Source organism: Cibotium barometz, chromosome 25, assembly GCF_041138505.1.
Source record: "Cibotium barometz isolate CiBa-2024 chromosome 25, ASM4113850v1, whole genome shotgun sequence".
Taxonomy (NCBI): domain Eukaryota; kingdom Viridiplantae; phylum Streptophyta; class Polypodiopsida; order Cyatheales; family Cibotiaceae; genus Cibotium; species Cibotium barometz.
Genome location: NC_141070.1, coordinates 38,615,641 through 38,632,440, shown reverse-complemented (window position 1 = coordinate 38,632,440; position 16,800 = coordinate 38,615,641).

The window sequence follows — 16,800 nt, the reverse complement described above, 5'->3', positions numbered from 1 at the left end:
GTTTGAGGCACCAGAATCCACATACCATATATCTTGAGATCCTGACACATCTCCCATTGCAGATCTATATTTACTAGATGATGCATAGTTGCCTTGCTGCAACTTTCCACTTTTAATGTCATTTTGATTTTTATAGCAGTCCTTTGCCATGTGCCCTGGTTTGCCACAGTAGTAGCACTCTATGCTATTTGCACTTTAATTTATTTGCCAATCACCTCAACTTCTTTGGCTCCCCCTACCTTTAGACTGGCCTCTTCCACATGTGTATGATTGCTGCTACTCTGCAAATCATTAGACTGTTATTGTCCAGAATTCTGATTTCCTTTTCGGCCACTACCTTGGCCTCGACCACGACCTCTACCTCTGCCTCTACTTGAATTGGAGTAGAATGCATGTTCTGATGTGTTCTTTGTTTGTGAAGAAGAGTCCTCACACCTAGAGATTTTTCTTCTATGATTAGCATAGACACCAAGTCTTAAAAAAATTAGCAATATTCTCTCTGACTGCAATGGAGATCTTGAATGGCTTGTACTCTTTGCTAAGCCTATTCAAATAGAAACTCACCAAATCATCCTCCTCCACAGATACATTGATAGACCCAAGGGATTCAACAATGCCCTCGATCTTTAAACTATACTCATTTATAGATATGCTTTTCTTTTCCACTATATGTAGCTCTTGTTTTAGCCATAGTTTCCTTGCCTTTGTATTAGTTTGCCAACATATGCACCAGGTTCTGCTATGCAACTCTATTGGAGTGATGGCATCCTAAATGTGTCCTATCATTGTGTTTGTGACATTGATGGAAAGCCATACATGAATTTCCTTGCACCTTGATTCCAATCCTTGAATGCCTTTATATTTACTAGAATGGCATTCTCTTCAGACAACTCTAGAGGCTCCTAATGTGGTACCATTGGTATAATGATATCTTAGGTGTCTCCAATCAACCATAGAGTGGACTTCCTAACAAAAAATACATTTTGAAAGGTCTGTTATAAGGTTGCATTATTTTGATAAAGGTACTACTATTAGTAGTGCTTATTAGTCAGTTTTTAACATTAGCATGTATTATGTTTTCTGATTAGAATTTCAATGAGGTGTCATGCACTATTTTGCATAATACTTTTAATGTTTGAGATTTATTCAACAAAGGAAGGAATGTGCAGAGGGAAGAGAGAGAGAGAGAGAGAGAGAGAGAGAGAGAGAGAGAGAGACGATGATGATGATGATGATGATGATATGCGCGTGTGCGTGCGTGTGCACACACACAAATTAGAAATAGCATTTGTTTTTTATATTTTTTAAAGAAGCTTTTAGAAACTTTTGTTGTGTTTTTCCCAATCTTTATGAAAAGGGATACTTATTTGTAAACTAAAAATATGCAAGTTATGTTTAGTAGTTTGTTTTAAAAGAGTGGAAACACATCACTTTTGTCTCGGTCTTTATGAAAAGGGATACTTATTTGTAAATTGAAAAAATGCAAGTTATGTTTAGTAGTTTGTTTTAAAAGAGTGGAAACACATTACATTTAGCTTTTATCTTCTTTTTGATAGGTTGATGAAAACACAAGAGGCCTACCTTGTTTTCAAGGGGCAAGAGGAGGAGGGGAAGACAAATGAGCTGAAGGGTCAACTTTGTTCTTATAGTGAATTTTTAATTCCTTTATGAGTGAGAACATGTCATTTAGCAATCCTTTTGACAACAATTTCTTACATTTGAAAGCCACTTTGCAATAATGTAGAGCAAGGAAGCTTTTTTCAACCTACTTCCACTGACAGCAAGAATGGATCTAATGAAAACTTTATTGAATTGTGCAAGGAGAAGCCAACAAAGCTTTTAGCAGCCTACCTCCACCACTCAGGGGGATGGACCTAATAAAAACTTTAGCGGATTGAATACGAACACGAGTGGATTGTGCAAGGCAAAGCTAGTAAGACAAGGAGTGGAAGAAGCGAGGGACGAGTGTGAAATGTTGCACGTCAAGACGTAATCCTAAGGGGCGGATCTAAGGGCGAGGAGGACGAGTGTGAAATGTTGCACGTCAAGACCTAATACTAAGGGGGGATCTAAGGGCGAGGAGGACGAGTGTGAAATGTTGCCCAACCCTAAGGGTGCTTATGTGGTTGGAAGGTGTGAGGCGTTCTCTCATTTGTTGCTAGGGTGTAGGATCTGCCCAAATAATCTCCCGAGCTTGAGTGTGTACACGGGCTCGGGAGCCCCCATCGGGCACATAGCAATTGCACTCAGCTTTTTCAAATCGCTTTGTCGTGTGGCCAAGCCCCAAGCGATCAATCCAGAGCTGGCACATCTCCTCCCTTGCTTATAACCAGGGTCTCTTGTGTGTACCGATTGTAATTAGGGCCTGCCCGTGTGACTCTGTGCTTAATTTCAAGCAGATCCTCGTATTAAGGTCTTCTAGCCTTAATCATCTTAGTCCTCATTGTTAATAGTTTTCTAGAAAATCACAGACAATTTTGTTCGCAGATTCCAAGGCTTGGAATACAAAATTAACATTGTTGTCAATGGCAGGTTTAAGTGTGGTTATGCAAAGATAAATTATTTATTAATCCTGATTAGTTATTTTAATTTGAATGCATGGGTGATCTTGATGGGAAATAGGCCCTTGCCAATTTATGCTTCAAGGGAAGAAAATAAGCACGTGATAATTAATCAAATTGGGGGCTTCTGCCAGTTTAAGAATCAAAGCATGTGGATAAATAATCAATAATTATTTATCGACCATTTTGTCTTCCCATCACATGCTAAGTGTAAAAAGCCATGCTCATTAATGTATTTTTCAAGTGCCTTTTCTAAAAAAGTTGCCTACTTAGACATGAATTTACAAAGAAAGATACAATTACTACTTTTTTTATAAAAGTGTTAGTTCTGTAAACAAATTGTTGGTGGTATTAGTTTTAAACAAATTGCAAATAGGTTGGAATTTTTTTAAAAAAAGAAATTGATTTCTAAAGATATTACATAATCTTCCAAATTATGGAGATTTGATGTTAAGGTAAGTGTATTAGTACGGTGGTGCCATAACTTTTACTTAAAAACACATTCAGAAACTCATTGAATCTATGTTTTAGATAGCCCAAATTATGAGAAAAAACATTGTTGGGTTGATAAGTATCGTACAACCTTACCCAAGGCTTACAAACATTTGTAAAATGAGATATTCACGTGCAGGCTAATTAATTAATCCCAACCAAAAAAACATTTTGCACACATATATTGAAGCAATTTTCTAAGCACAAAAGCGCACTAGAATGACCCTTAAAGCTTGCATTCCCAAAACTAGTATTAAGCCCATTATTAATAAATGAGAATTTGACAGAATGGAAACATGCCCAAATTATTCTCAAAAAGTGCTCCTCTTAGGGTAGGAATGAGAAGGTTTTAGAACTCTCCTCCTTAGTGTAGATATTGGATCCATCATCCATGTGTCAAGGATATTTAGCTTCAAAAAGAGAGTTGAGAGCATCTAGATAATCCACAATGTATTTATGATCTATAATTTACAAAAGCACTCTCTCATAGTTCTTCTAGCTTGATACAAGGTTTACTTTAAAGTATCAATTCCATGCAAGGACATACATCAGGAGTGCTCAAAGACACATGGAAGATCCATTAACTCCATTTTTTGCAAATTAGAGAATGAAATAAGAACACTTACAAGTTTATGTCCAAGAAAACTACAAGAGGAATGCTCACTAGGCATATTAATTTTTGAAGAAGACGTGGACTGTCTAGGAAGAGTACTTGCAAACAACTAGCTATACTTTGTGGGGGAGCGCTCTGCCCATTGAGTGTGGGGAGCCAATATAAGCAATAAAAGGAAGGGGTTACCTACATTTATCGCCTTTCTAGGAAGACACAAACATCAAACTTGCATTAATCATTACTTGCCAAATGTCAGTAGTGGATGAAAGTGTTTGTGCGTTGATAGCTTTTTTGCCCATGGCAGTGTGACCTTGGTGCTTTGCTAAATTACAGCCAGTGGTTGGAAAGAGCTGATGGTTTGCATGGTGTGGTTTTTGAGAGACTGGTTTATGTCAAGGAAGAGGATGGAAAAGCCGGCCTCTATCTGAACCTGCAAAAGCTTGACCACCACACTGACCTCAAGAATATGGCATTAGAAAACGATTGTGCATGTGCTTGAAGATAGTGGAGTGTCAGACATGCATGGCCGACGAGTTGTCAGGCCCTCCTTTGTCTTTTCTCTCTCTTTGCACTGGTTGCCTAGGCACAAGAGCCTTCATCTTCTATCTATAGGGCACAACCCTCTTCTATAGGTGGATCGGGACACTCTCTCTCCAAGCAAGCAGGTGATGATCTCTCTCTCTCTCTACATAGGCATACAATTGTAAGCCTCCCTTCTTGCTCTTGGCTACAGGCGGGGATCAGGGCACTCTCTCTCCACACAGATAGGAAATGATTTGCCCTCATCTCTCTGTATGATCATTACATAGATGTCCAATGATTTGCTAGCACAACTCTCTCTGCAGCGCAGAGTGGGAGTAGATCTAGGTTCACATCCCTCCATGAATCTAGGGGGAGAACATTACAAACTAAGGAGCAGGTTCTAGTAGGTAGTAACATTGATAACACAAGTTCAAATAGCTCAAGAGGTTGTAACTAAGTATGATACAAGTCTTCTGTAGGAAAGGGTAAGTCATAAAAAAGAGAAAGTTGCCAAAAATTTAATAACATAAAAAAAACCCCAAAAAATCATAAAAAGAATCTCAACCAAGTGATTTTAACATTGAACCAAGTGCTTATGCATTTATGTTTGGGCTTAATCATTGCAACTTCATTCTTGAACCGAATGTTTGAGTAGGAAAATTTATCATACACACAAACACTAAAGCGTGGAATGTGACCAAGGGTTCAACTAACCATCTAGTACCTCCGAATTATAGTTTGTTGGAAGTAGACTAGGAATCCTTCAAAACGGAGGATAATAGATCGGAATTGTGGGGCATTAGCCCAATTCAACGTCCAAACATGGAAATAGCCAAAAAAGAGTGTGAAGCTTTTAGAAGCGAGTTGTTGGAAGGAGCCGAAAGGCCCCAAGCTATAAGACCAACAGGTGAGAGAAGGGCCATAAGTGAACAAGTTAGAGGCCAGACCAGTGAAGCGTGTTTTACAATGCTACAACTTCCATATAACTAACCAAGTTCTAGTCTTCATCGATGCAAATGAGATTCTCTTAGAGAGATGGCTAATACCGTCATTGCAGGGAATTGAGCTAGACCTCTTGGACACCCCGAAAGTGGTATTGATGTGGTTAGTGGGAATCAGGAGCTCTATTCGATAGGACCATGTATATCCCAACAAGGGACATCAAAGGGGTTAGATATTTAGTCATTCCAAGTGAAATAGAAAGGCCCAAGAGAGTGTAGGAACCTACTAGAGCTCAAATAGAGTTGGTGAGGACTCAGGCAACCTCTATATTACCACAAAGAAGAAAGGACGAGGGAAAATAATGACATCCGAAGAGAGGCAGAAACTCTCGAGAGAGAAAGGGCAGCCACTCTTTGAATCCAAAGTACTAGCTTCAAGAGTGCGAGAAATTGAAAGACTAGATAGTCATAAGTGGAGAGCTACAAGCCTACCAGTAGTGGGATACCCAATGACGCATACAACCAATGTGCTACCAAAAGCATTAGTTAGAGTATGAGCCTATGGGTATGGGGGACCAACTTACACACTAGTACCTCTTGAACCAAGATATGTAGCCCCCCAATGGCTCCTAAGCCATGAGTCAAGCCTCTAGGACCTAGAACACAAGCTCGTATTCTCGATGAAATGAGAAGAGTGCTAGATGCCATTCCCATGGTGGGTGAAATTCCATAGCATGTGCATACATTGATATGTGCTTTGCATGTGCTATGCTTAAGTGCCATTCACACATAACTATCCTCAGAGTAACATTATTATCATGCAATACATAGATGTGTATATATATGAGCTATGACGCATACTTCTTCTATGTATAGACCTTCAAGGCATCCATCCATGCATACACCCCTACATGAAAATGGTGATGTGCTCCAGCGCACAGTTAGGTCATGATGACTCGATACTCTTCAACAGAGCAGAAACAAGTAAAGCAACATTGCAACTACGAACTAGGAGTCTCTTCCATTCGGGATCTCTCAGAGCGATGAAGATGGCATGGTATCCTCACATCGCATTTTACCCTCTTAAGAACCTTGTAAATCCACCCTTATAAATTTCTTGTTTAGCAAATTATATGCCTATGGCATCACCTTCGTAAATATAATTTCACTCCTTCTCTCTAGCTTCGTCCTCACCACTCTTAGCTCTATCATGAGGGCTTAGGTGGGGGCACTTGTACTCATTCTAAAGTCCACCTTTATGGCCCCTTCATAAGTTCCCCAACCATGGTTAGGAGTTCAATCCAAGCCCTAACCATGGCTTCAAGGAACTATAAATACCCCCCCTAATCCCATAACCCATAATCTCAACCCCCCCATAAGCACACCCCAAAGGATCCCCCAAGCACCAAATCCCACTCCCAATACCACCGCCATCTCACCTCAAATCACATCCCTCATACCCAATTTAGTCCCTAGCACACCTAAGCATCCATTACTCTTTTGCACTTTGCATCTCATGGAGAATCCATCAAACACAAACTCCCATATAGTGTAAGCACCCAATTGAGTTCCACCCTCTTTGTTCTTATGGATTCATCAAATGGTTTAGTAGGATGTGAATAAAAACACCATGGAAGCCTTGCACCTAGCACCAATGTTCTTATCATTCCATGCACCCTTAGTCTCACTCTCTTCCATCCTCTTTTCCCTATGATGATAACCCTTGTACATGATGAATCATTTTAAATAAGATCATTTTTTCCTCTTCATGACTCTCATGTGTTCTTAGCATTCTTTTTTGGGAGAGTTTTGAGTTGTGTATTAGAGTTGATGTCATTTGGGGTCATGTCTCACTTTGTTGCTCATTTGTTCTCATTATGAATAATAATGTCCTTGTGTAGGTGTCCTAGCCCACCTTTGTTTGGCTAGGTGGTGCCCCCTATCCTTGTGTAGGTGTCCTAGCCCACCTTTGTTTGGCTAGGTGGTTGCTTGGGAAGCCCTTCCCCTAGTAGCCCTTAGTGAGTCAGGGAGGTGTCAGGGGTGTAGAGGCCATCCCGTCAATTTTACCCCCCTCATTAAATGGTTCCCCCATTGAGGAACATTCTCCAAGCCCCTTTAGTTTACACTTTCTCTATATCAATTAGCCTCATCTTAGTAAGATGAACCGCCCTAATTTTCCAACTAGGCCGAATAATCCTTATCATCCTATTCCAACTCTATCAATTCATGTGGTTCTAAGCCACAAAGCCAATTTCTAGCAACACCTTGCATTTCTCTTTGGAGTAGAGTAGTTGGAAAAAATCAATGCATCACCTGCGCCTTTCATTTTGCCCCTTCTCAATTATGAGCTCACATTTGATTTGTTTCTATTCATCTTAATTTCCTAAAAGTTGTTTTCCACGTCTTGTTTCTTATCCTTCTTCATCTTTCTAAGATCTACATCAATGGCTATCCCCTTTCCAACTTTCCATGGAAAACCCAATGAAGATGCATTAGAATTCTTGGATGATTTGGAGATGGCCCATCTCATTTCTGGGAGAGACACTGAGGACATTAAGGTTAGGGATTTCCCCCATTGTTCTAAAAGAGGAGGCTAGAACCTGGTATGGCACCCTTCCACAAGCTACCAAGGATGTTTGGGAGATCCTCCGGCAAGCATACAAAATATGGAAGAGGAGATACTCTGGAAGGTTGCTCCTACATTAACAGGAGTCTCTCCAAGATTTTCAAAGATATTAAACTAAAATTTAGGATTTGTGGACAAGATGGAGTGCCTGTCTTCCACCAAAAGAAGCAGCACCACAATTTTTAAATAGGGATAGATTTGTTTACTGGAAGGTAGAATCTAAGTTTCCTATGAATTTTGAAGACGCACTTAGGGTGGTTAGGGAAAAAGATAGAAAGCTGAGATATCAAGCACATAGGCCTAAATTAGACCTGGACATGGGAAGGAGGGAGAAAGACACTTCTAAGGCTCCAACACTTAACTTGGCACAAAGAGCATCAGTGGCCTTAGGAGCACCACCACCACCACTTGTAGAAACCTCACAACATGAGCTTCTCCATAAATTAACCCAAAAGTTGGAAATCTTGAACCTCAACTTGATGTAAAACCCTAGACCACAAGCACCATAAAAGGTTGGAAGAGGACCAAGAAGGTATGCACAAGAGCTCATTTGCTATAATTGCAATGAACTAGGGCATGGGATGTATAACTGCCCATATCTAAGAGGACCAAGAAGGCAAGCATAAGATTTCATTTGCTATAATTGTAATGAACTAGGTCATGGGATGTATAACTTCCCATATCCAAGAAGACCTCAAGGAGGTATGTACCTAGTTCATCGACCCCCTCAACTGATTTTGAGAGATGTGCTTCTACCACAATAGGCAGTTGCAAGTCCACCAATACCACCAGCATCACAACCACCACCGATACAGTATAAAATCGAGTGGTCAATGGGTTAAGCCTCGACACACTTGAAGAAGAACTAGAGGCCATGCCTGCAGTTAAGAGGATGAGAGCTCAACATATGGAAGAAAAAGTAGATTTGGAGGATACCATGAGAGAGAAGAAAAGCCAAACCAAGGAGGAAGGCAAGAGCGACAAGAGAGTCAAGAAAGCCAAGAAGACTAAGCAAAAGATTACTATGGAATACTTTCCTTTGGGTAAGGGTCTCAAACATTATAATCTTTCTTTTAATTTAAGTTCACAAAAGCCTAATATTACTTATCCACAATTCTTGGAGTTATCACCCCTCTTGAGGAAGCAATGTGCAAGGATAAAGAAGTGGATTTAAGATATGAGACCACAATAGATGAAGAGAGTAGTGAATACTCGATCACTGAGACAGAGGAAGAAACATTTAACACTACCAATGATAGCTCATTTGATGCTATAGGCCTTACTTTCCAAAATAGGGAAGTTAAACAGGAGCTAGGGACACTACAATTAACAGATGCAGGAATTGAAACAAATGTTAGCGTTAAACTTATCTAGAAGAGCAAGAGGCCTACATCAACATGCTTAAAAGGTATCCCACTCTTTTCATCATCACTGGTTATCTAGAAATCATAAGAATAAGGGATATTGAGCATCATAGAGGCATCATATTGAGCTAAAGGTATAAGTAAAGCCTACAGTTCAAAAGTTAAGAAGGTTAGGTGTGGTGCAAAGAGATGCCTTATTAACAAAAGTGAACAAGTTGTTGAGGCTTGGATTCATTAATCTAGTGGATAACTTTGACTGGGTATCTCATGTGGTGGTGACTTCCAAAAAGAATGGAAAGTGGTGGGTTTGTGTTGACTACAAGCCCTTCAATGCAGCCACAAAAAGAGATCATCTCCCTTTACCATTCTAGGATGAAATTTTTAATGAGGTGGCCGGCCATGAACAGTATATTGTTTGTGATGGATACTCAGGATATTTCTAGATTAGAATATTAGAGGAGGACCAAAGGAAGACAATGTTCATCACACCTTGGGGCTATTTTGCTTATAGAGTTATGCCATTTGGTCTCACGAATGCACCTACCACATTTCAGAGGTTCATGAATTATGTTTTCCAACCATTTTTTGGGTCATCCATAAGAGTTTTCATAGATGATTTTTTTCTTATATAGCAGTAGGTTTTTACATTGTCAAAAGGTGGAAGAAGGCTAAAAGGAAATTTTTTGGCTTGCTGGACAGTTGAACCTAGAGAAATGCCACATTGTCGAGGCTAAGGTAAGGCTCTTGGGCCACTTGATTTCTTCACAAGGTATTTAGGCTAATTCGTAAAAAATGCAAGATTACTTAGCACTCCCATCTCCATCAAATACATAGCAGTTGGTCACATTTGTTCAAAAGATCAGGTGCCTTGCCAAATTTATTCACTTTCTTGTGCAAATAGTTTCACCATTGCAAAGACTCACTCAGGAAAGTACTTTTACATGGATTAATGAGAGTGACAAAATATTTAATGAGGTAAACGCCATGCTTAGTTCTTTACCAGTCATCATGCCATCCCAGCGGAATTTCCATTCCTATGTTTGTCCAAGTGTTGGCTCTCACGCAGTTGGTGTAGTACTAATGCAAAAGGATCCAAAGATAGCTTTTATGTGTCCAGTTTACTTTGCAAGAAAGGTGATGACAGAGGCTGAGAGAAGTTCTCCAGATGTTGAACAAATGATGTTGGCTCTCATGTTTGCAGTTGGAAAGTTTAGGTCTTACATTTTTCCTAAACCCTTTGTTGTTTTAACAATTGAGAACACATTTCCTTATGTGGTTTAACACATGAATATTTCACCAAAGATTGCAAAGTGGATCTTGGAATTGCAAGAGTTTTAGTACACCTTTTTGGTGGAGGATAGTACCCAAGCAAGCTTAGCGGATGTGTTATCATACTGATATCATGAGAATAAGGTGGCCCCAAAAACAAGGAAAGAGACATAAGATCCAAAGGTAGATGAAACTTTTACTAATGCATTCACATTGTATTTTGATGGAGCTTATAGGAGGAAGACCGACTCTTCAAGAGCAAGGTTCATTATTCTAAGCCCCGAGCAAGAGGTGGTCCTTCACGAAGGTAAAATTCTATCTGATGTCCATTCAAACAAATGAAACAGAGTATGCCACCCTTAAGATGGGATCAGAAGCTTGTTTAGGATAGAAAATTACAAGATTAGCTGTAAAAGGATATGCCATGCTGCTAGTAAAATAGATTCAGGGTGTTTGGGCATGTAAGAGTTCTAACCTCTTGAGTTGGTTGAGGCAAATCAAAAGTCTAATTAAGGAATTTGAAATGATTAAAATTGAGCATGTGTCTAGCAGCAAAAATAGGGGTGCAGACGCATTGGCAAATCAACAGCTGGATGTCATGATTGGAGCAACAAAATTCCAAAAACTCAAGTTTCAAGACCGAGAACACTTACAAGAGGTCATCCACTTCTTTCTTTTAGGAGAACCTCTAGGAAATCTCACGAAGGTACAAAAACACAAGTTAGTTTGGAAATCTTTGTCTTATTAGCTGATGGGGAAGACTTCTATCATAAAGGGAAGGATTTAGTGATGAGAAGGGTTCCATCATCCAATGAAGTTTGTCACATTCTCCAATCTTGCCATGATGGAGTATGTGGTGGCCATTTTGTAAAGAAAATCACAAACAAAAAGATTTTAACGGCGGCAAGCTACACTTGGCCTACCCTACAAAGGGATGTTCAGCATTGGTGCAAGGCTTGTAAAGCTTGCCAGCTTGCAAGAGAGAAGAGGCTCACTTATGAGCCACAAAATCCCATTTTCTCTTATCGTTCATTTGAGAAATGGGGAATTGATGCCATTGGTCCCCTCCCAAGAACCCAATCAAAAAAGGTTTACATTATTGTGGCTGTTGATTACAAGAGCAAATGGGCAGAAGTAGTTAGCACTAGGAGAATAACAGCTGAAGATGTTGGTAAGTTCGTGTTTGATAATACTTATTGCAGGTTTGGAACACCCTTAGAGCTAGTATCAAATTAGGGACCAGGATGGCAGGTATTCTTCAAGCACTTCTAGATAGACTGAAGATCAAAGACAGGTATTCCACCCCCTATTATCCTCAATGCAATAGTTTGGTGGAGAAAGTTAATGGGGTTTTATGCAAGATAATCACCCAGTAGGTGGAGAGCATACCTAAGGATTGGGACAAACACTTGAGATCCTTATGGGCTTACAATACTTCATTTAAAGCAGTGATGCAATTTACACCTTTTCATCTAGTGTATGGCCAAGAGGCCTTATTTCCTCTAGAAGTAGAGATTCCAAGCCGCCTCAGAGTTTTGGTGAAGGAGACAAGTTGAGCCGCAAGAGAAGTTTAAGGAGCACCTACTAGATCTACAAAGGCTTGAGTTTGATAGAGATCAAGAAATTGACTTTTACATGGAGCAGACCACCAAAAAGAGACACAAATGCAATGAGGCTCTCAAAGGAAAAAGGTTTGAAGGAAGGTATGCTTGTCTTGAGATATGATAGAAGATTGGATAACAGGTTTGACATCAAAGTTTTTCAAAGGTGGGAAGGTCCTTTCATTATCAAGCAAAATTTTTCAAATGGCAGTTATAGATTGCAGGATTTGTCTAGCAAAGTACACAAAACCAAGGTCAATGTTTGGAGGTTAAAGCTATACTTTCAAAGGGTTGACTTCATGAGAGGTCTAGATGGACTCGTCTCATAAAAGAAGAAGCACATGAAGGAGAGTACTCTTCCTCGACCATAGCAACATCATCAACAAACTAGAGGCAGGGGGGCTAATGATCTTGGGTTTTTACACCCACCTTTTGGGCTCCTAATTCTAGCTGAAACCCTGGCATGTGTTTGTACATAGTAGCTTGGGTCCTCATTTTCTCTCTCTTTTACTACACTTGGATGCCCTACTCTTGTTTACAATCCTCGTGGGAATGGATTGTTTGGGTTTCAATGCACTATCTAGCTCATTGCCTTATTTGGGATGGACAGGTATTTTTTTTCCTAATTACTTTCCCTACTATAAGCTGTTTATATATGGATAGGAGCATATCTATTTTTTTCCCTTTTATTGGATGGCCCATTGATCCTGTATATATGTTTGAGATTCCTGGTACTTTCATATATATGAATATGTTTATATATATAGGTATATAGGGTGAGTTATTTCTAATGCTCTTCAAGAGTAGGAGGGGCCCTTGCGCTTGAATTCTCCTTGAGTGCTACTAGAGCCTTGGCTCACCTCTTGCACATACTCTACTAGACACACACCCACACATATATGGATACCTTGGCTCACCTCTTGCACATACTCTACTAGACACACACCCACACATATATGGATACCTTGACTTTCTCTTTGGGAATCATTTTTTGCATGGGGGGTGGAGTCTCATATAAAATATATATATATTTTTTTAAAAGGGAATTTCAATGGCAGGCGGCCTTTTGCTAACCGCTGGCCTTGACCACATACTCCTCCTCGTTACCTTATGGAGGGCCCCCACTGGCCACGTGGGCCATTGGCACATACGACCGGGGGGCATCACCTTATGGGCCACCACCTTCTCAGTCTCCCTCCTTCCCTATCATCTCCCCGGCTCCAAGGCAACCACCCTCACCTCCTTTGGGCAGCACCTTCAAGGCGACTACCGTCTCCCCTCTGTCCTGCTACTTGTGGCAATGAGCTAGCACCCGTCTCCTGCTCTTGACGGCAACCTTGGGCCACAACACAAATCAAGGGAGGCCGTCACCCCCCCCCCCCTGCCTTCCATGCACAGCTAGTGCATCATGAGGGCTGCCATTCTCACCCTCTCCTCTCTCTACTATCCCCCCGCCTCTCGGTGGCATTCGTGACCACACACACCCATTCACACCCCTCCTTACTACTCCTTCCCTTGTCTATTGTTCTCATTGTCTCTCTCTCTCATCTTTACACCTTTCCCCTACGCACTCTCTTACACTCAGACCTTCTCCCTTCTCGGCCACCGTGAAGCACATACCCACACATACATATATGTATATGTATATACATAAATGCATTTATATGTGTGTATATATATATATATATATATATATAGAGAGAGAGAGAGAGAGAGAGAGAGAGAGAAAGAGAGAGAGAGATATGAAGAAATCATCATCAATATTATGGAAGAAAAATATTGAGGGATGTTGGCAAAATGAACATCCATGTGTGCATGCCCAAAAATTCCATAGCATGTGCATACGTTGATATGTGATTTGCATGTGCTATGCTTAAGTGCGTTCACACATAACTATGCTAAGAGTAACATTATTATCATGCAATACATACATGTGTGTATATATGGGCTATGATCCATACTTCTTCTATAGGGAAGCCCTTAGTGACTCAGGGAGGTGGCTGGGGTATGATCCATACTTCTTCTACTAGGGAAGCCCTTCCCCTAGTAGCCCTTAGTGACTCAGGGAGGTGGCTGGGGTGTAGAGGCCATCCCATCCATTTTATCCCCCTCACCAGCTGTGTGGGTATTGTAGAAGGTATGGAAATCATGAATCACCTAACTACTACCATGCACAATGAATCACATAACTACTACCATGCACAATGAATGGCAAGAATGATAGGAGTGCCTATATTACTAACAACTCCTCATCCATTAGATTTATCAACCCTACCTTTAGCTAGACTAGATGCGACTCATGTAGCAATGAACCCAACACTAGCAAAAGAAACCCATATAGAACATTGGATGTTCCACCTCTAGTGTTACCACCACAACCATCAATGCCACTAGGAACCACACTGATGAGGCTAGTTGAGATTGAACACATTCCACATGAATCCCCTAGCATATCATAATTTTATGTAGACTATCTTGGTTTAATCACACTGGGATCCCACCCAAAAGTTAATACCGTTTGGGAAAACCATGACCAATGATGTGGGATATACAACAATTGACAACATTAACGCAAATAGCATCGAAGGCTTATAGACCATGAGATAATAATGGCCCAAGGAGAGCTCCTCTTGCTTGTTTTAACAAAGTGTTAGAATTCCCCATAGAGGTAAATCTTGAAGTGGTAAAAAGAATAAACAGTCACACCTTTGTATAGATGGTGTATCAAATGTGTCATCGATCACTTGATTAGTGGACTACCTGCATAAGCCACTAGCATGGAGAACGAAGGCTCAATCTGAAGTTCGAGCGTTAAGGCCGGGGTGCACTAGCATGGAGAGCAAAGGAGCAAAGGCTCAAACTCAAGTTTGAGCCTTAAGGCCGAGGTGCACTAGCATGGAGAGCAAAGGCTCAAACTCAAGTTTGAGCCTTAAGGCCGGGGTGCACTAACATGGAGAACAAAGACTCAATCTAGGTCGAGCGTTAACACATAAGTTCTATGTAGAGGAGGCTCGAACTTAAGGTGGAGTCTATATCCAAGTTGTGCACTCAGATATGTGACACATATACCATGTTTATATAAGAAACCCTTGTCATTTAGATTATATAATGTGCACAAAGATCAGTTATACAGGTTCTCGACATATGTGAAGATACAAAAGAGAGCAGCAAGAAGTGCAAATAATCTACGACGAGCAATGATTGACAAATGGCACACTTAGCGTGCAATCAAGTAAGCATTTATATTGATATAGACAATCAATTAAAGAAGGACTTACTTGTTGCGTAAAGTATTCAATTAGATGAGGGAACACATGAAACGTAGATGGGCACATGAAAGTCTCCGATGTCGCACAGACGTGACGGATTCTTGAAGTCTCCGATGGCATATGGACGTGATGGTTTTGCAAGAAACAGAGGTCGGAACCAACGCAGATGTGTCGATTTTGCAGGAGGAAAAGAAACTGTTTGAAACACAGGACACAAGGCTGAGCGAGTACTTCAGAGACAGGAAACAAAGATGATTATTGCATACGATGGCGTGTGTGATGGCGATTACGAGCACTGTATGCTCACCACATAGAATCGCGTTCGCTCACCACATAGAATCGCTCACCACATAGAATCGCATTTAGGGTTCGCAGGTCCTTTGGGTTGGTTCAAATGCGAGGTCGGTTTTTTACATGGAAGGGACGTGTGAGGTGGGTCATTCTTTTCGGGGGGAATTTTATTATTATTACATGGATGGGAAGTTGGGGGGAAATTTGATTTTCAAATGAAAGTTGGAGGGAAATTTAAAATTTGAATTCGCTGTGCACGGGAGGGGCGCGGGCGCTGATGAGCAGCCTGCTGAACGAGCGAGCACGAGTGGGGCGCGGCACGGCGCTGCACGAGAGGGAGAGGGGGCGGGGTGGGGCAGCTGCACGAGAGGGAGAGAAGAGGAGAGGGGCGAGGTGTGGCGCTACACGAGAGTGAGAGGAGAGGGGCGCGGCGTGGCGCTGCACGAGAAGGAGAGGGGGCGGGGCAGGGCAGCACGAGAGGGAGAGGGGTAGGGGGGCGCTGCACGAGAGGGAGAGGAGAGGAGGCGGGGCGGGCGTTGAGGGGCAGTCGTGCGACGAGCAACAGAGGGAGAGGAGCGCAGAGCCGATTGGCCAAGGAGCGTCGTCCTGTAGAAAGAAAATTTCGATTTCTTCCCCAAGCCCAAGCCCAAGCCCAAACCCAGGCCCAGGTCCCAGGTCTTTTGATTATAGTTAGTTTCACTTTTGTTTATATACCCTTCTTCACCCACACCCCACTTTTTCTCTGGGATTATCCTAGCTTCCCTCTCTATTTCTACTTGCTTGTGTAATAGACAAGGCTCAAACTCAAGTTTAAGCCTTGAACTTGAGCTTGAGCTTGAGATTTCTTTGTTTCTACCCTCTTTCCCCATACACCCAAATATACTTTCAGCTTCCTAGAACTTTACTTTCAGCTTCCTAGAAGCGAACTAGCATCCGCGGGTGAGGCTCAAACTTTTGTTGGAGGAGTCTACCCTTCTAGCTAACATATGCAAACTAATATATTATGCAAGTGAGGATGATAACTTTAACTGGATGAGTCTACCCTTCTAGCTAACATATGCAAACTAATATATTATGCAAGTGAGGATGATAATATATTATGCAAGTGAGGATGATAACTTTAACTGGAGCCTCCTAGCAAACTAACATATGATGGTGAGGCTCATGGAGCCTCCTACTAACAAGCTAGCATATGCAGGCAAGGCTCAAGCTTGAGATGGAGCCTAGCCTCCTAGCAAACTAGCATTGATA